The sequence below is a fragment of the Suncus etruscus genome, chromosome 12 (assembly GCF_024139225.1).
Source record: "Suncus etruscus isolate mSunEtr1 chromosome 12, mSunEtr1.pri.cur, whole genome shotgun sequence".
NCBI classification, from domain to species: Eukaryota; Metazoa; Chordata; class Mammalia; order Eulipotyphla; family Soricidae; genus Suncus; species Suncus etruscus.
Window position 1 is genome coordinate 26,828,691 of NC_064859.1, and position 20,427 is coordinate 26,849,117.

General features: G+C 39.6%; 1 pseudogene; it reads left to right on the top strand.

The window, feature by feature from the left end:
• The window catches only part of LOC126024129 (SUMO-conjugating enzyme UBC9-like), a 109,526-nt pseudogene that overhangs the window by 84,318 nt on the left and 4,781 nt on the right, over positions 1 to 20,427 (top strand).

A 20,427-nucleotide genomic window follows, 5' to 3' on the forward strand; every position in this document is an offset into this window, starting at 1 on the left:
TGTCCAAATAGCTAATGAGATTAAGCATTTCATTTTTGCATACTCTCATTATTTATATATATTTTCCTTTCTGAGAAATGTGTATTCAATGCTTTACTCATTTTCAATTAAAAGTTACTGTTGAGGGGCTGGAGTCACAGATCTGTTTGTAAGGCATTTGCCTATGTGACTGAACTGGGTTCAAGCCCATTTGGCCCCTTGAGCCTCCCAGGGATGAGTGATCACTGAAAGCAGAGCCAGAGGTAAACCCTAAGCTCTGCCTGGTATGGCCCAAAAACTACACAAAAAATTTCACTAGCAAATTGAGAATTTGACTTTTCTGTTTTTTATTTTAAGTGAAATAATGAATTTTTCAGATGTTTACTTTTTTCCTTGAAATAAAGATTAGGATATAGAGGTCCTGAAATCTTTTTTTTTAATTTGGGTTTTTTGTTTTGTTTTGTTTTGTTTTTTGGGCCACACCCAAACGGCGCTCAGGGGTTTGTCCTGGCTCTGTGCTCAGAAATCACTCCTAACTCTGGGGACCATATAGGATGCTTGGATCAAACCAAGTCTGTCTGGGGTCGGCTTCTTGCAAGGCAAAAACCCTACTGCTGTGCTATCTCTCTGGCCGAAGGTCCTGGATTTTTTTTTTTTTTTTTTTTTTTTTTGGTTTTTGGGTCACACCCGGCTGTGCTCAGGGGTTACTCCTGGCTGTCTGCTCAGAAATAGCTCCTGGCAGGCACGGGGGACCACATGGGACACCGGGATTCGCACCAACCACCTTTGGTCCTGGATCGGCTGCTTGCAAGGCAAACACCGCTGTGCTATCTCTCCGGGCCCAGGTCCTGGAATTTTAAGCTGAAAAGAAGAAAATAGAATTGGAAAACTTGATTCCCAGTAGAGAACTTGCTGATATAAAAGTTTAAGGATTTTTCTCCTTTATGTGTAATAGTATCCTGAGCTTATCTCATTGTTTTCCTATGGGCCACAGAGAAAAAGTCTTCAAAAAAATCTTTCCCCTTTTTTCCTTAAAACAATTGGTGTGTGATTTATTACTTGTTGCCCTTAATGGTTGAACTCTGGATACAAGAGTTGAAGGGAGACAAAGAAGCAGTTCACCTTCCGCTGAAATAATTCTGCCTTTGTTACCTGGACCAAAGCAGAGCCTCTCCTTCCCAACTATGCAAATCTAAAGCAGATAAATGTGAGCTATCAGGAGCCAATTTGCTGGAAATCTTCCTCTTTGTAATTGGCTTCATATTTCAGCTCTTAGAAAAAGTCAACTCTCATTACCACCTCTACCTTCTCCTCTCAAGGCCACCACGGAGAGAGAGAGGTGGGTCTGCTGGTGACCAGAAAGGGGAGAGAATGAAACTGAGTGAATGATGATTTTCACCCCCCTCTCTACTGGTTTTCTTTTCAGGTGCCCCCTCTCAGTCATGCTTCCTCAGAAAAGCACCTCATCAGCAGGCTGGGGCCTCCTGGCCCACGGTAATCGTGTCCTTCCCACTGCAGGCTCACTTTATGGAGATGGGAAGTGACAGGCAGGGAGACCTCTTGCTCTTGGGTTCTCGGGAGGGGAATACAAAGCATGATATCAAACGCTGCCACCAGACCAGCTTTTGGGGTTGCATTAGGCAGTCAACCATTTTGCTGCCTGCTGAATGTCATCTCATTTAACATTTTGTTAAACAACTTCTAAAGATCTTAACAATATGACAGATGGGCCATTGACTGGGAACTTAGTAGCAAAGTGCGGGTTTGGGCTGGGCTGGATTGTGTTTATTGTTCATTTAGTATTATTTAAAGAATTCCATCTTGATTTCTTCAGTCCTCTGCCTGCCCCTCAGTGTATACTTTTTGCAGGACCCTGGGGTGTCGGCTTAGAGACCTGGATCTATAGAAAAAAAGCGCAGTATGGTGAGGCTCAGAAAGGAGAAGAAATCAGAAGATAAGATGAAAGAAGTAGAGGGAGGTAGAAAAAGAGTGTGTGACTGTGTGACTGTGTGTGGGGCTGTGGTGGTGAGGAGTAGCTGGAAGGGGGTTATGCATGGTTCAAAGGCAAACAGAAGAGCCAAATGAGATAGAGCAAAGTGGATTACTTCTGCAGATGGCAGGCAGACGCTGTCCTGCCTGGCTTCAGAGCCAGGAGCTCTCTTGCACCTTGTTCTTGACTCAGAGAGATTGAAGTTGTATGTGTACAGTTTCTGTGAGCACAAGCTGCTCATCACACCCATTATAGGGACATCACACTCTCACATGTTTGCCCTGTCTTTCCTGTGAGCACAAAAGGACTGAAACATGAAGACTTCTTCCCTTTTCCTCCAAAAAATAGATATTAATGCCAGATGTAGAATAATTGCTGTTGTCTGATCATTTGATTGTAAATTTTGCTGCACCATTAGGGTTCTGCTGGTAAAAAGATAAACTAAGACTTACTCAACTTTTTAAGACTATTTATTGCAAAGCTTTATTCAACTGGGGCAGCACCAAATTGAAAGTGGTTAAGGGCATTCCACCCTCAAGAGCCAGAAGACTTCTTTAGAGAAAGTTTGGAAGAAAAACAAATCAATGTGGCTGTTTCATAGTGGCTGTCTGTAGGTGTTCATTTTTTAGTCCTGAGGTAATTATAGGCTTAGGTATGAGGTTATTTTTTTTTTCGGGCCACACCCAGTGATGCTCAGGGGTTACTCCTGACTATGCACTCAGAAATCATTCCTGGCTTGGAAGACCACATGGGACGCCAGGGGATCAAACCACAGTCCATCTTAGGTCAGCCGCTTGCAAGGCAAACACCCTACTACTGCACCACTGCTTCGGCCCCAAGTTTGAGATTTTTTCTGTAGAACAAAGCTTCTCAAGCTTGGATCATGACCCTAAGTAGGGTTGTGAGTAAATGTAGGGATACAAAATAATTTGGCAATAGTAAAAGATTTGTGAACGTGCAACTGCTCCTGAGAAACTGGCCCAGTTTCTATGTAGTCCTTGAGTATTCTATGTAAAATTAATATATAAAACTCGTAATGATTATGATATTAAATTTTCTTTATAGGGAGTTAGATTTAGGAAACTCTCTGATATGTAGGCTTTCTCTCTTCTCCTGTACTAGGTCACTTGTCTACTTGCCAACCTTTATCACGGTATGTCATTCTTCAGTGCCACACTGCTGTAAGGTGTCCTGTGCATTGCTCTAAGGTACATTTTTCTCCTGTCTGAGGTCTGCTATTCAGTAATTTTCACTGAGACTCTATAGTCTCTCTCTGAAGGTCCATCATCTATTTTCTCCTTATCCTTTTGGGTTTCCTCTGCTTTTAGACCTTGTGTGAGAACTGCTGCTTTGCCAGTCATTTGTTTGATCACAGGCTAGTGGTCAAAGATAAATCTCTCTCTCTCTCTCTTACACCCCATTTTATATGTTTACTATTTCTGCCCTGTAGCCATTACCATGGTCTCTCTCTGACTAGCTATTCTTCAGTTTGGTTTAATTAAAATGACCAGTTGAATGTACAAGATTACGTGGCTTCCTTTTCTGCCCTCTACTTTCACTGTAATGCAATAATGAAATTATAACTAAAAAACAAAACTTGTACAGAGTCTGAGGTATTTCTGGTAGTATTCAGGCATGTTGTAAGATTCCAAAGGGGAACAATAGTGGGAAAAGTTTATGAAACTGAGATATAAGTCACCAAGACCTTAGAGCAATCTGATGTGTGATCCCTAGCAAGCACCAAGCTAAAATCACAAATATCATAGCCAGGTGTGTGAGTGCAAAATGTTCCATCAATTCGTTGAAAATAGCAACAGCAACTAAGAAAGGTAAGGAGATGAAAGGGGAGTAAAATTTAATGAGAAATACAATGATATGCCTCATCTTCAGATCTAACAAAATGCATATTATGCATTTGAGAGAAGGATATCATTTGGGGATATTTTTATATAAACAGTATTGGCTTCCCAGAGGAAGGAAGAGGAAATCCCATTTGTGTTTGACTTTGAGGGAAGAAAAGGGCCATAGGAGTAGAATGGTAATAAAAATGAGAGAAAGAGGACTTGTAAGAAGAAATAATAGGTTTATTATAGTCACTAGTCTGTAAGGAGAATGTATAGAGAACTATGAATGGTCTAGACTGATTAGAGAAAAGGAAGAATGAGGAGGCAGAGGACAGAGACAAATTTTAGGAAAGTTAATGTCTGGGAGTTAATAATGGGAACAGGTTCAGGAGCTTGATTAGGTGATGGCTAAAGAGAGTGAGGCCTATCCTACCAGCTCCGAACTTTGAAGATCACAGTGATTCCGATAAGGAAGATTTCTCAGTTTTACCTAGTTATACTGGTAAAAAAAATTACCAGATCATTCTCCATTTTGATTTTAGAAATTAATGACTTCTATTTGACTATCTAGAAAGTAAATGGGTTGTTACAGGGTAAGAGGAACATATATTTTTTATCAAGCAATATTTAGCTGAACATATTTCAAACTGTATATTACTATCTTAATAATTTTCATTGTTGTTGTTGGCATGATTGAACCTAATAAATATTTGGAGATGTCCAAAAGCAAAGCTGTAAGAGTGTATAGAAATCATATATCTATTTTTCTTCAAGTTATTGTGACTGGGAACTTGGGTGTTAATCTGAAAAATAACATTTTATAAATGATTCATTAACTGATAGGAGGACTGCCATTTTCCCTGTTCCTTCTATGTTCTTTATGCAATAGAATCCTACTCTCTGGCTGAACTTGACTTTTATTTGCTGGTGAACTCTCTCTTTTCTCCCATAAATGTTAATTGAGCTCACAGATGGTGTTATGTCTCTTTGACTATAAAGAGATATCATAAATATACCATGATTTTAAAAACTCATAATTCATCTAACAAATAGATACAGAGACTCCACATGCCAGGACTTCTGTGTGTTTTCAGCTGGTATGTTGGGGCTCTGGCAGGACAGCTAGCCATAGGCCCCCTGGACTGACCACTTAGTCCAGGGGATTGAGATCCCCCCATGCCAGAATGCCAGACTGCTCTTCACGGCCAGGCCTGATAAATAGGGCCCTGGGGGGAGGGTGGGAGAAAGGATCTCCTCCCCTATGCATACACAAACTACAGAGGCAGAGGCTGCACACAGAAGACTCCATATGCTAGGACTATTGTGTCTCTTCAGCTGGTATGTGGGGGACTCTGGGCAGGACAGCTAGCCATAGGCCCCCTGGGCTGACCGCTTAGTCCAGGGGACTGAGATTCCCCCCATACCAGACTGGTCTTCATGGCCAGGCCTGGTAAATAGGGCCCTGGGGGGAGGGTGGGGGAGAGAATCTCCTCCCCTATGCATACACAAACTACAGAGGCAGGGGCTGCACACAGAAGACTCCATGTGCCAGGACTTCTATGTGTCTTCAGCTGGTATGTTGGGGGCTCTGGGCAGGACAGCTAGCCATACGCCCCCTGGGCTGACCACTTAGTCCAGGGGACTGAGATCCCCCATCCAGACTGGTCTTCATGACCAGGCCTGGCAAATAGGGCCCTGGGGGGAGGGTGGGGAAGAGAAACTCCTCTCATATGCACACGGACCTCATTCAGGAGTCCTTTTCCTACTAGTATTCATTTTAAAAAAGGCAAGGTCGCAAATGCGCCCGTGCAACATATATTCTTTTTAACAACACCCATAAATGTTCTTAATTCTTGACTGTTCCTATGAAAAAAAATGGAATGTCCTAGATTTGAAGGATAGCATTCAAATAGGTCTCTAAAATTAGTATATATGTAGACGTGACTTCCTATACAGTGGTCCTCTCTTACTGCCAAGCCTAATCCATAAACAATTTATGTATACAATGAATATAGCCCCTCTGATATTTCCCCTTCCCCACACCAGAGCCCCTTCTACTTCCTCATCTCCCAATCTGGATTCGTTATCTTCCTCTTAATTAATCCTCAGTTCTTAACTTGTTAGGCACCAAGACCTGCCCCAACAGTTTCTGCCCTTTCACACATCCCTACAAAGCTCATTATTACTCCTTATCTCTCTCACCCCAACCATCAGTACCCCACATTTACCCTTTTTAACTTCAGTACTACAAGTCCTAATCATAGACCGAAGGCATGCATTTGATTTAACTACCCCCAACTATTTTAAAAGACATAAAATGGACACATATGTCTTTTAAATATTTTATGTGTATTTTCTTTGACAGCTATAACTCTTTCTAAATATTCTTTTACAGTGATGATTCTACCCACTTTTTATCTTGTCTTCCTTTTGTGAGCTGTTCAATAAGGAATTTTGGTGAAAGAGTCCCTCAGTTTAATGCTTATGATTGAGCCATGTCATGGGATTGTTGGACTTGTTCTTATGGCCCCCATAAGCGCCAATAATGCCACGTGGCATTGTTCCTTGTTTGCATAGGCACATTAAAATGGGAAAATACTATACATACAAATAAGTTCTTATCTAATAGAGATTGGAACACACACAATTTGTAGTGCAATGGGACCTTATACCCTGAACATTGATATAATGACCTGGCACAGGCCTCAGAAGAATGGGCATCCTCCATTCACCCCTGAACCAGGGAAGCTATCTACGAAACATCCAAGGTTTTTTATAACAACACCCGGAAGCAATCCTCTACCAGGGAAGACCCTACCACTGCTCTGACATTGACCTGCTCAAAAGAGACTTCCCTTAACACTAAGAAGACTTGACAACAACAACCACCTGCTTACAGGACAGGGCTCTCTGCATTGCCCTTTAATTGTGAGGTGAAACGAGAGGACACTCTGCACCATCCTGACTGCAATGTAGGATATGCAGATTCCAAGATCTTTAATACAGAAGCATGATACCAACAACAGAGACTGTGTGAAAAATAAAAGTGTATTGGCACTACAGATAATGACTTGGATTAGACAAACTAGTTTGCCTGGAGCCTAGAGTTGGTCTTATGCCAGGAAACTTCAGAGGTAGGGTCTCCTTGTATTTAGGTCAAGGCTTTTTCTTTCCATATCCCTCATATTTTGGTGGGCCTATGCAAACAATAATTGCTACTCTAAAACAATTTTTACTGTGCTCCTTTGACTCTAATCCTTAAGAAAAACAACCCACTTAAACTTTTGAGGTTAACTTAAACTAATATGCATATGCATGGAAATGTAAAAAAGTACTTTGCCTTCAATGTTTAAGGAGTTACATAAGTTTTATGGCTTTAGATTGCTTCGTGTGCTGCTAAGAAATAGTATATATTACAATCTGGGGACTTGAGAGACAAAGTAATTGTTACATGGGTTCTGTCTTATTTTTCTTAATGTTCTTTGGTTGAAAGTTCAAAGGTAAGATATCAGCAATGGGACTATTGAGAATTCTGTTTATGGATGATTGTCCTTCCACTGTAACTTTACCTTGTCCTCTTTCTTTGCATCTTTGGTCTCATAATTAAAAATAAAAAATTTTAAAAAAGTAAAAAAGTGATTTAATAGAAGTGATTTGAAAAAGTTCAGAAATATGAAATATGATTACATAATGTTTGGTGTCAGAGCAAGGGAGTCACAAACCTGGAATTATTGTTTAGATCTTTAAATTCTAAAATAAAAATCTATTTTTATTTCAGAATATTACTTTCAGGGTAAAAAAAAAGAGAGACACTGATGACATCTTTCTTACTGCCTGATGATAATCTTCCTGAGAAAATAAAACAAAATAATAATAAAAACTTAAAATGTTAGAGTTAGAAGCTGACTTTTTGGGTCCAAAACAGTGGTTATAGATTTTTTTTTTTTTTTTTTTTTTGGTTTTTGAGCCACACCCGGCGGTACTCAGGGATTACTCCTGGCTGTCTGCTCAGAAACAGCTCCTGGCAGGCACGGGGGACCATATGGGACACCGGGATTCGAACCAACCACCTTTGGTCCTGGATCGGCTGCTTGCAAGGCAAACGCCACTGTGCTATCTCTTTGGGCCCGGATTGTTCTTTTATGTACATCTCTACTCTACTTTAGGTACTGGCATGGCATTAGATTCCTCAAGTTCTGACACGGCCAGAATGATCCGTCAGTACAGAGTCAGGAGTAAACCCTGAAAAAATACAGTCAAACTGAATTAAATTTTGTAAGGTTTATAATGTACTGTTTATGAAGTTTTATATATATATCCACAATACATGTATTTGTTATATATGCTTTTATACAACTAAAATTGTTAAAGTCAAAATTTTTCATTTTATGGATGGGAAACTGACTTTACAATAACTCAATTATTGAAAAACTAAGATCTTTATTTATTTCTGCTAGTTTCTGGTTTCTCCTTTTCTCATATTATTCAAGAAGGTCTCCAGTTTTTTTTCTTTTTTATTGTAAAAATTTATTGTAAAAATAGGAAATATAACCTCAGTTTACATGTATTGACTCTAAGAACAAAGGAGACTCAGTTTCTGAGAGCACTGGATTTGTAGTAATATTTGTGATAGTATGAAATATTATAAGTATTGCATATTATATTATTATACACTATAGGTAATATATTATATAACATTATAAATAAACTTGTGATTATATGAGAAATGCCAAAAAAATAGACACAGAAGAAGTTAAATGAGTAGAACAAGTTGTCAGGGGGTCTAGAGTATCCTTGCCGTGAGTTTACAGGCAAGAGAAAGGAGGGAGACCAAAAGGGTTAGATAAAAGACCTATTTGAGCTTGGCCCTGTGTGCTGAAGGGCAGGCTCTTGACTTGCACTTTCCTCTGTGCGCTCTACTGGAAAATCTGGGCAGCTGGGCATATTGTTCTTTAACGCACAAGTGTCTGAATGGTTGCTGCTATTGTGGCCCTTTCTCTCTTTCTTCCCTTTGCTGGGGCCAGAGCTTGCTTCTGTTCCAGTCCTGCACTTAGCTATTACGTAACATCTTCCTGGACTGCTCCAAACTCTGTGGGCAGATTACTCCTGACATTTTCAAAGCAACAAAATGGGGTTTCTTGTCATGACCAAACTTGGGATCAGAGCGCTTCTCTGGAAACTTGCACCAAGCCTATTATATACAAGTCTTCTGAGCCAAAGTAAATTTATCTTTAACAGACGTGGAAATTAAACCTGTTTTATCTTGAGAGATAAGTAAAAGCATCAGGGGAGACCTCTCTATACCCTCTCCTCTACCACACACAAAGTTTTATTGAAATGAGCAGCTCAGAAGAGACTTTGGCCTTCCAAGAAAGGGAGGGGGGCTTTATTTTATGAAGATCCACAGAAATAGTCACTCAAAAGACAGAGGAGGCAGACTATAGCTCCCCTGCTTTCTAGAAATCAGGGAAAATAACCCACAACTCAGAAAAAAATACCATGATTTGCCTAAATACTACTGACTGGATCATAGGCATGATATTCTACCATAAATTTTAAGTACTGGAGAAGGAGAAATAGTACTGAGGTTAAGTTGCCTGTCTTTGTCTGTGGCCAACCTGGTATGATCCCTGGTAACCCATGGTCCCTCTAGCACTGCTGAGTGTTGCCTTGGAAGCCCTGAGCACATCTGTGGTTATTCCCGGAGCTCTTACGTACCACCAAGTGTGGTCCTGGAGACCTCCATGCACGACTACAGTGTGGCCCAGGTGGTCTTGGGACCAGCAGATTCTCAAGGTCTTGCTACAGCATTGAACTTATGGGCATTTGTTGAGAATCATGGAGTGTTCCAGGATTCCTGAGCACAGCTTAGGAGAGCTCCCCAAATAGAAATAAATTAGAGCAAAGCACGTTGCTAGCCTTTTAGAAAAATATTTGAAATTTCTAGAATTCTTTGGGAAATCAAACTACTACAACCCTTAATCTAAGCTCTTGTGCATAAGCAATTGTGCTGAGCTTTGTGTAGTCTTCCTCCTATTCCTGGGACAAATAGGATCTTATTGAACACAGTCGCTATCAGCCCTATCTGATGTATCTGCTCAGATCTCCCTATCTGATACCTATTGTTATTTTTATTTGCAGTCTTTACCTTTAAAAAAAAAGATGAAGTCAGAAATCCTGCTTAGGAGATCCTCTTTCATACCTTGAGAGATGTCCTGCTTTTCCCTCATTCTTTATTCCTTTATTTTACAAAAAACATTCTCACTCCAAGAGGTGCTTGGGGGACTATATCAGTGATGGAAATCGAACCTAGGTTAGTAGTATGCAAGCAACTTACCTACTATACTATCTCTCCACCCACTCTTTTATTTTCTCTAAAATAAGATGTTCTCTGAATTTGGGGTTAAAAAAAGTCACCTGTGACAGATCATAAGGAAAAAGAGTGACACACAAAAGCTCTTTATATCCTTTTGGGACTTCACCCTAAAACATAGATGTAATGTTTTCTCACTCATATTGGATGCTAAATAAATGTTTTTGATTATTTGATCCTTGGCTTAGGATCATTTGGCTCAGTCTTTGGCAGGGGAAATGGAATGTTCTTGCATTTTCAGAGATGTGAATCTGGGTGTGACTTATTTCATGAAGGTTTAAAGCTATAAGCCTGGTTTAGCAAGTGAAATAAAAATAGGTATGCAGCAATATTTGTCATTGTTTTTCATTTGTCATTTTAATGTCTAAACAGCTCTTTTCATTCTCATTATATTTTTTATTCTGAATATAGTTTTCTATATCCCAGTCCCCAAATCTTGTTATTTTCCTAAGCTAAAGAGACTGTGCAGGACAAGATCCTCTTTTTAGTATTCAGCTGGAGAATTACATATAAATCTGATTAATTTTCATATATAATTTTATTCAAAATGTCTTATTACCCCACCCAACTTTTCTTTTTCTTTCTTCTGCTTAAACTTTGGATTTGAAATAGCAAAATATTACTGTTGAGATCTGATTATTGCCCTTTAAAGTTTTTCTCTTTTCTTCTTCCATATGACCATGTTTTACAAAAAGCTATTTTACTCTAAGAAATTAGGTTTCTGGTTATAAGGAGCCCTAAATAGACATGAATTACAAGAACGTCCTTTGAAAACCCCATGCAGCACTTGTTTCATTAAATTCCATGAAGCGACCTTAATTTAGTGGAACACTGGATAGGCTGTTCTTTTAACCTATTATCACTTTGGCCAGGCCCATAAACCATATTCATGGATGATTCCATCAAGAAGGACAACAGTGGGATTAATATTATTTCAGGATACAGTAAATGCCACAATGATGAAGCTGTTTAAGATCTGGTGCTCACGGTGTCACACTGAATGCATTGACATTTACTCTGCTATCACTTCATTTCCAATATTCCTTCCAAATCAGCCGATGCTAATGCTTCAGGATGTGTGCAGAATACAATGTGGTTGGGGGTGGGGAGCCTGGGAAGGGATCACACAAGTCCACTGCCTTTCATTTTCCTTTTGATATTGAGAATGCAGGAACTATATTTGTGGGTCCCATCATGTCATTGGCTAGATTTGACTAGGCTCCCAGAAACTTTGTTTTCTCTCAGAGTTGGATCAAAAACAAGCCCTACACTCCCTCTTTTTTGTACTGTGGTATAGGTGTTGTAAGAACCAAGAAAGCATTGCTTGATGAGATTAGTATACTGGCATACTGCTCTTCTGTACATATGAAAACTCCAATACCTAGATCAGAAAGTCTTAGTTGTGATATTTCTCATCTTTTTTTTTTTTTTAATTTGATACCCTAATAACAGTACAGAAGTAATGACACTGAATATCTGAAAGTTGAGAGATTGTTTTGGGTCATCTCTTAAAAAAGCAGTGGAGATATTGCTCATAATAATATATCAGTGTCTAGTCTCTTAGTACATAATTTTAAAGGTGAAATGCTAAGAGTTGGGAGAAGTTCATGCTATGTAAAGTTTCAAGATACTCAGTGTATCTGTGAATCACCCAGAGATTCAGTCAATCCTAATAATTAGTCTGAGAGATTCTAATCTGATAAATCTGGGGTAAAGACAGAGGACCTGTAAGAACTCACACTCCAGGTGAAGTAGATAATGCTGGGGTGTGAATAATACCTGGAACGGGGTGTCAGAGTCTAACCATTGACATGCTTTATTTAGATAAGTTTTATTTAGGTAAAGTCCACATGCAGTCTTCCAAGGAGATTTTGGAAAGAGAGACATATCACTTTGGTGGACTAAAGGCAGGGTTCAACATAATCTTATATTTTTAAATTTTCCATAGTAAAAACTTCTTATATTCTCATAAGGCCATCAGTTACATCTTAGTACTATTCTAAAGCATACTTTTGCTACATATTATAGTCCATGTCCCACTCTCTACACTTGTCAGTCTCTGGCTTTACTAGAGGTCCTCAAACTTATTTGACCTATCTCTAGTTTCCAGGAGAAGAAATTATTCAACATCCCACTAGAAATCTACCTTATTTTGGCCCACAAATAGATAGAGCTTCCCATGTGCACCCAAATTTATTACTACCCTCCCCACTCTACTTTGCTAAGTTGTTTGAGTGATGATCCTTATCTTCCTTTTCTGGACCCCTTGGGAAGCACTGCTTTAATTTTTGAACCTTTACAATATATAAGGCCAGAAAAGGAATTATCTCTTCTATAAGAAGGAACGCTTTATCATTCAATGTTCTAATTTGAGGGAAATCCTAGGTAGGAAGGGATGAATTTTATTTTTGGGTTTCATAACTCTTATTAATCTGACTGCCCTGTGTTGGTTCCTGAAGATAAGGTGAATTTGTATATTTTCCCACTCAAATGTGATCTTTCACCTCTTAAATTCTCACATTCTAGATTGTAAATCCATAGAAGTTGATTCTTTAAATTAAGGCATATCAATAGCTTAACAAAAGTAAGATGTTCAAATCTTCTACAGTTCCTTGCATGTTCTAAGGGCTCAACTCATTTGTATTAATGAATAACACATAGAGCCTAGTAGCTTTAGGAATTTATAGGCTTAATACAACAAAATAGAAAAATTATGAGATTGTAAATTGACACTGTCTAGTACTAAAACAAATAAAATTTCAGAGGAAAAGAAATCTTAGTGTAAATAAAAAATTGCAAAATTTTATTTTGTGGGGAAAGGAGAGGAGAGCTGTAAATTTAAATATTCTGAATTTTTGTCACTTGACTAAGGATCCTAGCAGTAGTTATTATGAGGGTTTAGTTGATGACATAGGCGTTTACATGACTTCTTCCATGGAGGTTTGGGAAGGAGAGACATAGCACATTGGTGGACTAAAGACAGGGTCAACATAATATTTTAGTACAGAACTTAATATAAAATATTTTTGGATTTATGGATCACATGGTTTCCATTGTCACTATTCAATATTGTCATTGAAGCATAAAAGCAACTCAGAGACCACATGAAAATGAATGGGTATGACTGCATTTCATCAAAACTTTATGAACACTGAAATTTCAATTTCATAGAATTTTCATGTGTCATAAGACATTAGTCTTGTTTTGATACTTTCCAATTATTAAAAATATTAAAAACAGTCTCTGTTTGGGTGTCAGATAAAAACAGGTGGAGGGCTGAATTTGGTCAAGACTGTAGTTGGTACTACTTGAAAACTTGGCTCCTGAGTGTTCAGGTTGAGAATAACTAGAAGCATCAAAGATAACAGGGGAATCAACTCAGAAAATGCCTTAAAGTTGTTGTTAGATTCAGTAAGTGGACCACAAGTATTTCAAGTGAACGTATGGAAAAGAAATAGTATATGATACTTGGGCTTAAAGGGACAGTAGAAAAGAAGGTTTATGGTTTTGTTTTTAGTAGGTGTGGAGCTAAGGAAGTGTTGAATTGGGATTCAGATGAACTTCCTGGCCAACTTTTCTATCACTAGAGAAGCAGCAGCAGGGAGCAGGAGCTTCAGTGCTCTGGTCTCTCTCTGTTGCACAGAATTATCTGGTGAGTCAGCTAGAAGGATCTAGGTGAAATGGGATGAAACATAGTCACTGTGAGCCTGGTTATGTCTTTAAAAAAATGCTTCTTGGAGGCGCCCCCTGAGAAACAGCCCAGATTGATTGCTTGCTGATTTTTCAGATCACTAGTTCAAGGCAGCTCCCTTCCCTGCATCCCCACACACCCCAAATCCCAGAAGCATACCTTTCAAACTTCTTTTTCACTCATTGTTCATTTGTGAGTATTTAATGAAGCAAAGTTAGAATTTTGAGTAGAGATTTATAATACTATTGAAATTAGAGTTTTATACATACAATGTTCTAATAGTACATCCACCACCAGAGTGTCTGTTTTCCTCCACCAATGTCCCACTACTGAACCTCCACTTTGTATGCTCAGGTATGTAAGCCAATTCTCAGGTTCTATTGCCTTCAGTCATTTGTTATTGTTTTACTAAGTTTCATTTTATCCTACTTAGGAAATAAATCATTTTGGCTGATATTACTGAACATTATGCATATATGCCACGATTTATTCCTTCCCTTCCCTCCCCTCCCCTTCCCTTCTCTTCCCTTCCCTCTTCTTCCTTTTCCTTCCCTTCCCTTCCTTCCCCTCCCATTCCCTTCCCTTCCCCCTTCCCCTCCTTTCCTTCTCTTTTTCCCTTCTCTTCCATTATCTTTCTTTCTCTTCTCCCTCCTTCCCTCCCTCCCTCTCTTCCTCCCTTCCTCCTCCCTCCCTTCCTCCCTGACCTCTCCCTCCCTTCCTCCTCCCTCCCTTCCTTCTCCCTCCCTTCCTCCTCTCTCCCTCTATTTTTCCTCACTCCCTTCCTCTTCCCTCCCTTCCTACTCCCTCTTTCATCCTCTTCCCTCCCTTCCTCCTCCCGCCCTTCCTCCCTTCCTCCTCCCTTTCTCTCTTTTTCCCTTCCTTCCTCTCCCTCCCTCCCATCTCCCTCTCTCCTTCCCTCCTTCCTACCTTCCTCCTCCCTTTCTTTCTTTCTCCCTTCCTCTCCCTCCCTCCCATCTCCCTCTCTCCTTCCCTCCTTCCTCCCTTCCTCCTTTCTTCACTTCCTTCCTCCTTCCCTTTCGTCCTTCCCTCTCCCTCCCTCCTCTTCTCACTTTTCTCCCTCCCTCCCTCCCTCCATCCCTCCCTCCCTCCCTCCCTTCCTTCCTCCCTTCCTCCTCCCTCCTTCCTCCCTTCCTCCTCCCTTTCTCTCTTTCTCTCTCCCTTTCTCTCCCTCCCTCCCATCTCCCTCTCTCCTTCCCTCCTTCCTCCCTTCCTCCTCCTTTTCTCTCTTTCTCCCTCCCTTCCTCTCCCTCCCTCCCATCTCCCTCTCTCCTTCCCTCCTTCCTCCCTTCCTCCTTTCTTCACTTCCTTCTTCCCTCCCTTTCGTCCTTCCCTCTCCCTCCCTCCTCTTCTCACTTTTCTCCCTCCCTCCCTCCCTCCCTCCCTCCCTCCCTCCCTCCTTTCCTTCCTTCCTTCCTTCCTTCCTTCCTTCCTTCCTTCCTTCCTTCCTTCCTTCCTTCCTTCCTTCCTTCCTTCCTTCCTTCCTTCCTTCCTTCCTTCCTTCCTTCCTTCCTTCCTTCCTTCCTTCCTTCCTTCCTTCCTTCCTCCCTCCCTCCCTCCCTGCAATTTGTGTTAAACAAAACACTTCCAAGTGTGATCCACCAGTGGTATGCATTGACTTCAACCTGTGTAAGTAGATAAAAAGATGATTCCAATTTGGTTTGGCTCTGTAGTTAACTTGCTGTTGGGCCAGGAGATTGAAGGTCCAGTCTCCATCTATTGTGGAGCAGCCAACCTGATTACTGAATTCAGTTCCCTAACAATCCAACTTTCCTGTCATGACCGATTCTGGCTATTTTCAGATTAATTACATCCTCTCTCCAGGTCCCTCTCTTTAGGCCCTCTCACAACTGAGGTATGCCCCCAACACACCCTCCTTTGTTCAATGGGATGTGTGGAACAGCTTAGGGCTGGAGAATAACTCCAGCTCTACTAGTTGAAGAACAAATTAGGAAATATCAACTTCAGTCCCAGACATGATACCACCTTCTGTTGGGGTCTCAGAAGGAAGGCAACAGACCAGATTTAATAGAGAAGGTGGCGGCACTGGCTAGCCCCCTTTCAGGTTTGTTTTATTTTCTGTTTTCCTTTTTAAGATCATGAGCAGAACCTTTGGAAGTTTTTACCGCATTAGCTGGGGTGCCTCCCTTGGTGGGCTGAGCTGATGAGGGGCCCGCATCTGGCTTCATCTGATGAAAGGCAGGAAGTTCACAATTACTTTCCGATCTTTCTGCTTTGGTTTAGGCTTCTTGAATGTGGAGCAGTGGGCCAACTCACAGAGGGCTTGGCAGGCAAGAAAATGTAGCTGAGAGCTTGGTGTTGGGGGAAGGAGGGAGTTGAGGGAGATGCCAGAGGAGGAAGCCTCTTGTCTCTGAGGTAGCAAGGACAGGACATGGATTTGGGGCAAGGCTGGTTACAGTTTTGCACGATTATATTTTTTAAATCCTTTTCTGATCTGCTCTTGGATCTTTTCTCCTGGGAACATCTCTGGTCTTTGCTTTCTCTCTAACAAGATCCCTGACCAGGAAGCTACAGGCCCTGCCCTTGGCTGGCAGTGCAGTCAGATACAAACCAGTGGAGGTGAGTGCTTGGTGTCAAGCTTTATGTTTACTAAACAAAAACGACAAGTTCTCATTGTTACGTGAGGAAGCCCTGCAGCTCTCAATCCCCCAGAGCTGAAGAGGATCCATTTTATTGAGTTCTATAATGACAGCCCCAGCTGGAACAGCTGGGTAGTTTGTATTAGCTCCAAGACACTCAGGAGGGCAGTTTTTCTTGAGAAAAATTATGTTTTTCATTTAGACCAACAACTACCAGGTTGTTTCAGTATACCTCCCTAGATCCTTAAAAAGAGTGGCAAGATGATAGCTAGATTGTTCCAGTACCTACAGTACCTGAGGAGGCCAGAGTTAATATTGAAGTAGGAGATGCCGAGTGAAATTAGAATTTCATATGAGCCACAAATACTTTGCTAGTATAAATAGGTCCTATGTGATATTAGGACACCTATTTGTGCTAATAAAGCATTTGTTGTTTTGAAATAAGTTAACGGGGTATTTCTATGTTTTTATTTGTTTTGTTTAACCCCTGGCTACACTCAGGGGTTACTCCTGGCTCTGCACTCAGTAATCACTCCTGGCAGGCTCAGGGAATGTTATGGGATGCCAGAGAACAAACCTGGTTGGCTGTGTGCAAGGCAAATGCCTTACTTTCTTTGCTATTGCTCCTATTCAGCTTCTTAATTTTGTGTTTTGATCTGACAATATTTGATACCTTTGAAGCATCTTTATTTGAATATTCCTCTCTGATCACTTCCTCTCAAAATTATCATGTCACTATCATTAGAGGACAGAGGTTGATAGTAAACATTTGCACATCAATATGACATTTCTATACATCTGTTTGTGAACTTCTTGAAATATGGCCTAATTTATCTACCATGTGTAATATTTTAGTGTTATTCTTAGCTTTTGCATCCTTCAGTATTCTCTTTTTTTTTTTCAGCCACACATCTCCCGCTCTCTTTTTTTTCCAAGTGACATTATTTAAGGACTGTGGAACTGACTGTGTCTGTGTTATGGTCTTAGAACAGGTGTTTTTTTTTTTTTTAAAGAGAGCTTGCATTTTCTTTTCTTTTTCTAAAGACTGCATTTACCTCTGTGCTTAAGGATTGCTCCTGGAAGTGCTCTTGAGACCTTATGATGATGGAGATCTAACCTGACTTCCCTAATGCAAAGATTACACTCATCTGGTTGACCTCTCATTATCAGGTGGAATCTGGAGGCCGGTACAATGGCTTCAGTGGACAGAATCTTGTATTCTAGTGTCAAGAGTTCTAATTTGCTATGCCAAGGAGATTCTGGCTTTGTAAATCAGGCTTTGTCATGTTTTCTTTCCAAAGAAGTTTTGCTACATGTCAAGTGGAAACATTTACTCCTTGCTATAGATTGAATGTTTGCCTTCTTCTTAAATTTATATGTTAAAATAGATTCAGTCCCCAGTGTGGCAGGATTTGGTACTGAGTCCTTAGGAGGTGATTACACCAGTTCTGATTCTTCTAAGAGAGTATAGAGGCTTCTCTTGCTCTTTCTACTTTGTGAGATCACCTGAAAATTAGAGAGGGAGACTCAATGGACACCAAATATGCCAGAACCTTGGTCTTGGAATTCTCAGATTCTACAATACTGTGAAACAAGTCACCTCATCTGTTTTATTTTTCTTATAGCATCCTGAAGAGGCTAAAATACTCCACTACTTTAAAATGTAAAGTTGGCAGCTCTAATTTTATTTTAGGTATTAAATAGAAGTTAGGAAAATTTTTCTTTTTCTTTTCTTTTCTTTATTTTTTAACCAAAAGTCACATTAGATGTTGATGAAACAAGTCTGACCAGACCAAATTGAAGTTGTGAATAAAAACATCAGTTGAAGTCAGAGATTTGATATAAACAGCTGTGAGACTTTGGAAACATTACTTGACTCATTCTTGTAATCTTCATCTATAAAAAGAGGAATTTGAATTAGTTTTTGTAAGATAAGCATGTCATGCAAAGGCATGAGGGGTTGACTATTTAAACATGAACTGAAAGAAAGCAGATATTTTATTATTAACATGAATATTTTATTATTTTTTAGATTTAAAAAATCACTTTAAACATTTAATAAGATTGTTCATAATACAGTTGTTTTTTTCAATTTCAATTTTTTCCATGATTTTCAGTCATACAATGCACAAAACTCTTCACCAGACCAAACATTTTCCCTTCCACTCTTTCCCTGCTTTCTCCCCTGCCTGCTTCTGTGCTAAACATTTTCTTCTTCCTCTTTCTCTGCCTCTTTCTTCATTTTAGACACTGTGGTTTGCAATAGTATTACTGAAGGGATATCATGCATATCACTTTATCTCCTTTCAACACCCAGTTCTTGTCCAGAGGAATCATTTCTTACTAGCATTATCATCATGATACTTTTGTTGCCCTAATTGCACTCTACTGCTATTTGTGGCAAGCTTTCTACCATAGTCTGATCCTCCTGGTCCTGTCTCTATTGTCTCTGGATATTATTACCATTATTAATGCCATCATTCTATGCCTATCTCTCTTCCTTTGACTTGTTTTGCTCAGCATAATACTTTCCTTATCCTGTATAAGCATATTTTATGGCTTCATTTTTTCTTACAGCTGCATAGTATTTCACAGTGTAGCATGTATAAAGTGAGCAATCTGGAAAGTTCTATTTTTCTCTCAGATAATTAAAAATAGATACATAGAGAGTACTAGACTGACCATTGTTTAGACCACAGATTCCAAATACACTGACTCAATGGCACAAACTTGAAAATTGAGCCTAAGTAATTATGTCATAACACTATTTCCCTTCATATCCACATTTTATAAAATTTAATTTTAATTTATCATTGAAATATACACCAGTCCTTGAGAGCTAAGTAGAACTAAAATGTTAAAGACACATGCCACTGCCATGTCCCTTTTCCAAGTTCCATTCAGAATTTCCATAGATAGTCACTTTTTTGGAGCTCCAGTGTTGCAAGTGAGACAATTGTAGGACAATACTTTATTTCCCTATAGAATTCAAGAAAACTAAGTGGCAGGAGACACCACAAACCTCTGGATTCCATGGGAAGTTGGGCGAGTGAGAACCCATAGTCAACAAAATTGTTCTTGCCATATTCTCCCCAGACTGTTACCTTCCCCCACCACACACATAGGTTCAGAGATGCAATTTCTTAGAAAAGGGAATAAGAGACTCTGAAATATGGGATGTCCATTATAAAAGAAAGCTGGTGAGTCCTGGACTGGAAAATAGTGTTTGGGGAACATCTGTATCCAGAACTGTGCCATCCTTGGGTCCTCCTTAGTTCTCAGAATTATCAGTTTTAGAGACAAATCAGCAAAGGAAACAATTAAGGAAGTGAAGAGACAATTCTGAAATAAGAAAAAATATTTGTGAACCTTATATCTACTAAGGAGCTAATATCCAAAACATATAAGGAACTCATGTAATAGCAAGAATAATGTTTTGATTAAAATTAGGCAGCGAATGTGAATAAAAATACTTCAAAAGAAGACATATAAAGGACCAATACACACATGAAAAATGTTCAACCACATTAGTCATGAGCAAAAAGCAAATAAAATGCTTAGTGAAATATTTTTCATGCCTATTACAGTGGCAATTTTAATAAAAATGGGAAAAATAAAAGAATTATCAGGCTCTATCAATCATATAAGAAAAAAAGTGAAGTTTTTGAAGGAAAAGCTCAACAACCCCAAGAAGATACTCATGTATTGACATTTGAAGGTTCATAGTCATCAAAAGACCAGCTGATTTTTCTAGTGACCTCTGGCATTCAATATACCCCATATCATAACTAGCACTACCCATATGCTTTCTGTTACCTCAGGCATCAATAGCCAAAGTTCATAAGATACCTTGTTTGAAAGAATTATTCCACATAAAAGATAGAAGCTATAGTAGACATTTTAAATTAATGATCACAATTATGTCTTCTCTG